A 6446-nucleotide genomic window follows, 5' to 3' on the forward strand; every position below is an offset into this window, starting at 1 on the left:
CTTCTGATCTCGGAAGCTAAGCAGGGTCTGGGCTGGTTAAAACTTGGATGAGAGACCACCTAGGAAGACCAGGTGCTGTAGGCCGTAAAAAATAAAAAAATAAAGAAGTATAAGCTGACAAGGTTCTTGCAATCTGTGAGGTCAACCAAGGGTTGCCTCACCTAAAAATATTTTAAAAAAGAAAAAAAAAAAGAAAAGAAATTAAGATCCAAAATGGGTCTCCAGTTTTGGAGTGACAGCAAATAGCACAAGATAACTAGAGCTACATCTATAGCCTTTTGTAAGAGTCACAGCTATGCTGCACGAAAATTGGTATCAATAACTGCAACAACTAACTATAGGAGCTTCTCCTAGCCGATGGAGATCATATTTTGGTTCTCTTGGCACAAGGCATATGTTCAAATGCTGTGTAATGATTGTATGATTGCATTGGAGTTACTCTTGCTCCTTTGTCACTTAAGTAGAACAGGTTAAGAAAAAAACAGGGTGTAATATAGTCTGGTAAGTAGATCTATATATAAGGTTTATTTTTTCACTTTATTATTTTCCCAATTGTTTTATTCTCAGAATAAGTGGGAGAATAGACAACTAACTATAGTATGATTCAGAGTCCTATTGAATGTCAAATATCAGAAGAGCCAATTGTTTACTTGAAGTCAAAAGATAATTTTATTCATGCTTTCTTTATATACTTACTCATTCATTCACTGAGTACCTTTATGTTGTGTAAGAAGACAAACAAAATCGCTAACCTCATGGATATTTTAAGTAAATTCCTAACTATAGGGATTTAAAAGCCATTATAATCAACCAGCTACTATAAGTAGTCTTAGAAATGTTCCAGAATCCTAGAATCCTCATCATTTATGGCAGAGAATGGCTATGCTATCTCATTAGATAATGTGTTTTTCTCTTTTTCCTGGACATATATCTAAATTATATTTCCCAGACTTTTGCGAGTAGGCATGGCCACAGACTAAGTTCTAGATAATGGAATATGAGCACAGAGTTATGTGCATAACTCACAAAACTGAGCCATGAAAACCTTCTATAAGGGATGCTCCATATTCTTTCCCTTTCTGCCAGACTGAGATTACTAATTAGTAATTAACCATGATTACTGCCTCTATATGAAATATAATCAAAATTCCAAAACATAAAAGAGTACTAATTACTAATTAGTAATTAACCAAGATTACTGTCTCCGTATGAAATATAATCCAAATTCTAAAACTTCAGGACACAAGAAAAGGGGTACTGGATATATGATGGGTTTTTTGTTTGTTTTGTTTTATTTGTTTTACAACTAGATTGACTAGAATGAGGTAGAAGGGTTGTTATAGCTAATAAGAGGGAGGAGAACAGAATAAGTCCATTTAGGCTGCTCTAAGAAAGAAAGGGAAACATGATTTGGGGCCTACGAAAGGACCTTTTCTATAAAGGAAAGTACTCTGTGGATTTTCCTGCAATTCTGGAATGAAAGCGATTTGGGAGAAGGAAATTTGAGGGTAGGCTTCCATTTATTATGTATAAATCCCTAGGCTTAAAATACTGTCTGCCACAAAGTAGGTACTCCATAAATATCTAATAGGTGAGTAAGTGAATTTCTAATATTTACAGTTTCTCAACCTAATCAGAATGTCCTTGTTGAACATAAAATACATTCTAATATGACAATAGATTAAAGAACTGTTATGATAATTGCCTATCGCATTCTCCCATTTCCAGTGAATATCTTTAAGCATTTATAATTCTCTTAATGTTACTAATTATCAAGAATTTCTAAAGTGACACAAAGTCCAGATTCTGTTTCTCATTTCAACTGTTTAAGCAATCATTTTAGACTTTTTTACAGAACTAGAGGACAGAGGAGCAAATTGTCCAGAAAATTGACAGTGACAGAAAGGGGAGGGTGAGCTTAGAAAATCAATCACAAAAAGAGGACAGCAAAGAACATCCTTTATACATGTAAAGAGATCCTGGGAAAGAACATCAATCTACTACATTTCCATGCCACTCATCCGGGGTTTTGTTGAACCGTAGAGTTCTGTGATATGTCAGTAGGGGTTCTTCAAGAGACAGTAATTGGAAAATATATATAGTTTTTGTTGTTGTTGTTGTTTGTTTTGCCTGATTGCTCTGGCAAGGATTTTCATTTATAATTTTGTTGATTTGGATTCTCAGAACTGTGTTGAACAGAAGTGGTGACAGTGGACATCCTTGTCTTGTTCCTGGTCATAGAGGAAAAGCTTTTAATTTTTCACCATTGAGTATAATATTAGCTGTGGGTTTATCTTATATGACCGTTATTATATTGAGGTACATTCCTTCTATACCTAATTTGGTAAGACTTTTTATAATGAACAAATGTTAAATTTTGTCAAATGTTTTTCCCTCATCTATTGAGATGCTCATATGATGTTTTCTTTCATTCTGTTAATGTGTTATATCATGTTAACTGATTTGCATATGTTGAGCCATCCTTAACAGCAGGTATCAATCCTATTTGATCATGGTGACAAATCCCTTTAATATGTTGCTGAATTTTATTTGCTAGAATTTTATTTTAACAATTTGCATTTATATTTATCAGGGATATTATTCTGTAGTTTTCTGGTAGTGTCTTTTTTGGCTTTGGCACAGTGATTTTGGCCTCATAAAATGAGTTAGGAAGTGTTCCCTACTCTTCAATATTTTGGAATATTTGAGAAAGATTTATGTTAATTCTTTTTCGAATGTTTGGTAACTTCATTACTGAAGCCATCTAATCCTGGTCTTTATCCAAAGATTTTCATTAATAATTATTTCTCTTTCTAGTCATTGGTCTATTCAGAACTTTTCATTTTTTTTTTTAATTCAGTCCTGATAATTTGTATGTTTCTAAGAATTTTTCCATTTATCTAAGTTATCTAGTTTGTTGGCATATAGTTGTTTATAGTAGTCTCTTATGATTCTTTGTATTTTTTTGGTATCAGTTGTAATTTTCATTTATAATTTTGTTGATTTGGATTCTCTTTTATTCCTTATTTTATCTAACAGTTTGTCAATTTTGTTCAAAGATCTCTTTGGTTAAATTTTTCTGTTGTTTTTCTGTTTTCTATTTTATTTGTTTCTGCTCTAATCTCTATTCTTTCTTTCTGCTAACTTTGGATTCAGTTTTTTCTTCTTTTTCTAGTTTCTTGAGGCACAGGGTTAGGTTGTTTATTTGGTATCTTTCTTCTTAATGTAGACATTTATTGCTATAAACTTCCTTCTTAGAGCTGCTTTTGATGCATCCCATAAGTTTTGGTATGTTGTGTTCCCATATTAGTTTTTTTCAAGATACTTTTTAATTTTCTCCTTAATTTCTTCTTTGATCCACTGGTTATTCAGAAAAGTAATATTTAATTTTCATGTGTTCATGCATTTTCAAGTTTTCCACTTGTTATTGATTTCTAGTTTCATATTATTGTGGTCAGATAAGATACTTGATATAATTTCAGTCTTGAATTTGCTAACACTTGTTCTGTGGCCTTTATATGGCCTATCCTAAAAAATGTTTTATGTGTTTGAGAAGAATGTGTGTTCTGCTGTAGGCAGATAGAATGTTCCTTACATGTCTTTTAGGTGCATTTAATCTATAGCGTTGTTAATATCTGCTGTTACCTTCCTGTGTCTCTCTGTCTCAATGATCTATCCAATATCGAGAGTGAAGTATTAAAATCCTCAGCTATTATTGTACTGCTGTTTCTTCTTTTAGCTGTTTACTTTATGTATTTAGGTATCTGAATTTGGACACATATCTCCTTGATGTATTGTCCTTTTGATCATTATATAATGATAAGGTCATTATGACCTATATAATGATCTTTTTCCAATCTCTTCATTCTTATTATAAGTGTGTCTTTAAGGCTAAAGCGAGTCTCTTATATGCATTGAATCATTCTTTTTTATCAATTCAGCCATTTTATGTTTTTTGATAGGAGAATTTAATTTGTTTATGTTTAAAATAATCATTGATAAACAAGGACTTGTTATTGCCATTCTGTTTTCTAGTTGTCTTGCAGATCCTCATTACTTATTTCTTACCCTACTGTCTTTTTTGTGTTTTGATGTCTTATGCTATCAGTATGTTTTAACTTCTTTATCATGTTCTTTTGTGTAATTACTACAGGCCCTTCCCTTGTGATTACCATGATGCTTACATAAAATATCTTAAAATTATAACATTTTAAACTAAAAACTTCAATTTATTAGAATTTCTCAAATTGACATTTTTGTTTCTCCTCCCATTCACATTTTAGGCTGTTGAGGTTACAATTTATATATATATTTTTTCATATTGTGTAACTAATAACAGATTATTATAATCATGCTTACTTTTACTATATTTGATTTTAACTTTTATACTAGAGTTGTAAATGAATTATATACTACCGTTATCCTAGTTTAGAATACAACTTTGACTACATATTTACCGTTATCAGTGATTTTTACACTGCCTTCTTATGCACTTATGATGCTAATTAGTTTCCTTTTATTTTCACTCAAAGACCTCTGGTTAGCATGTCTTATAAGGCAGGTCTAGTGATAATGAATTCCCTCAGCTTTTGTTTGTTTGGGGAAGTATCTATCTCTCCTTCATTTCTGGCTGATGGTTTTCTACTTCAATATTTTGAATACCAATCTCTTCTGGCCTGAAAAATTTCTATTGAGAAATCTCCTAGTTTTATGGAGAGTCCCTTGTGGTTAACTTCTCTCTTTTCTCTTCCTGCTTTAAAATTCTTTGTCTTTGACTTTTGACAATTTAATTATAATGTGTCTCAGTGTAGTGCTAGTTAGATTCAACCTGTCTAGAAGTCTCTGGGCCTCCTAAATCTGGATGTTTCTTTCTCTTCCTAGGATTGGGAAGTTTTCAGCCATTATCGCTTTAAATATATGTTTAGGCCCTTTCTCTTTCTCTTCTACTTCTATAATTTCCATAATGCAAATAATTATTTTCATTGTGACCCATTACTCTCATAAGTATTTGTTTGTCTGTTTGTTTATATTTGCTCCACTGGCTTAAGATGATTTTAATTGTCCTATCTAGCAGGTCACCGATTCTTTCATCTGCATGGTTGAGTCTTCTTTTGGAGCTCAACATTGAATTCTTCAGTTCAGTTATTGTATTTTTCAGCTCGAGAATTTTGAGGTTTTTTGGTGATTTCTAATTCTTTTTCTGAACAAACTTCTCATTTTGTTCATGCATTGTTTTCTTATTTTCATTTAGTTGTCTCTGTGTTCTTATAGTACACTAAACTTCTTTAAAGAGGATTATTTTATATTAATTGTCTGACAGTCTCCATTTCTTTACAGCCAATTACTAGAACTATATTAGTTTCCTTTGGTGATGTCATATTTACATGATTTTTTAATGATTCTTGATTTCTTACTTCAGTATGGTGCATCTGAGTAAGTGACTTTCTCTTCCAGACTTTGCAAATTCACTTTGGCAGAAATAGTTCTTCACCAGTCAGCTCAGTTTGGGTTTCTGGACATGTCTGCTGGGAACTTCTTTGGGCAGGTGGAGCTTGTACTAGGGTCTAGGCAAGGCAACTGTTTAAGCCGTGAAGTCAGTGAAGGAGAGTTTACTTCTGGCTGAAAATAGCTGAATAGGAGTGCTGGCTTGGCTTCCTGCACAAGTGAGGCTGTAAGGTGGGTTTTGTGGTTGCCAGGACTCTCTAGTCAGGCTTAATAGGCAGTCAGGACTGGGTACCATACTCATCAGTAGATGAGGCTATAAATTAGTTTTCTTGCTCTTGTGGGATAGCAAGTTGGGACCCAGGGATTACATGGATTGTTTGGGGACCTGAATCAGGTAGAAGTATGCACTGAAAATTCTAGTCAGGTGAAAACCACAAGGTTTGCTTTGCAGGTAGGGAAAGTCATGAGTTGTGCTCTCTGTTCAAGTGGTACTGTAAATAGGGCTGTGGGCTGAGCTATGTAGCTTCCTGTGTGCTCTGGTAAGGTTCCCTTTTTCTTTTTCTTTTTTTTTTTTGCAACTCATGGACTGAGAGGTGGGTTATGCAGCTTCCAGGAGTTCTTGACAGCCATCCCTGTCAGAGGGAGCTGGGGTCCAGCCTCCTCCATAGTTGAGTCTATGACTCAGGCTCTTGCCTGAGTAGAAATGGACGGTCCCACTTCAGGCAACTGCCAAATTTTCCTGAGCATGCTTTCTGGTCTGGAGGGATCAGAAGCCATGGTCTGCAGTGGGTGGAACTATGGCTCAGCTTTTCTGCCTGGGCATGGGCAGAACAGGCTCCAGGACCTCCTCACTGGTAGACCTGAATCAGGCAGACTGACACCCTGCCAAATTCTCAGGTCAGACTGTGCTACTGACTTGGTCTCACAGAGGAGTAAAACCAATATTTGGGACTACCACTTGGGCTCTGCAGGTAGAAATCTGGTGCACCAAGACCCAAGTG

This window comes from Pteropus vampyrus, unplaced genomic scaffold, assembly GCF_000151845.1.
Source record: "Pteropus vampyrus isolate Shadow unplaced genomic scaffold, Pvam_2.0 Scaffold25, whole genome shotgun sequence".
Classification (NCBI taxonomy): domain Eukaryota; kingdom Metazoa; phylum Chordata; class Mammalia; order Chiroptera; family Pteropodidae; genus Pteropus; species Pteropus vampyrus.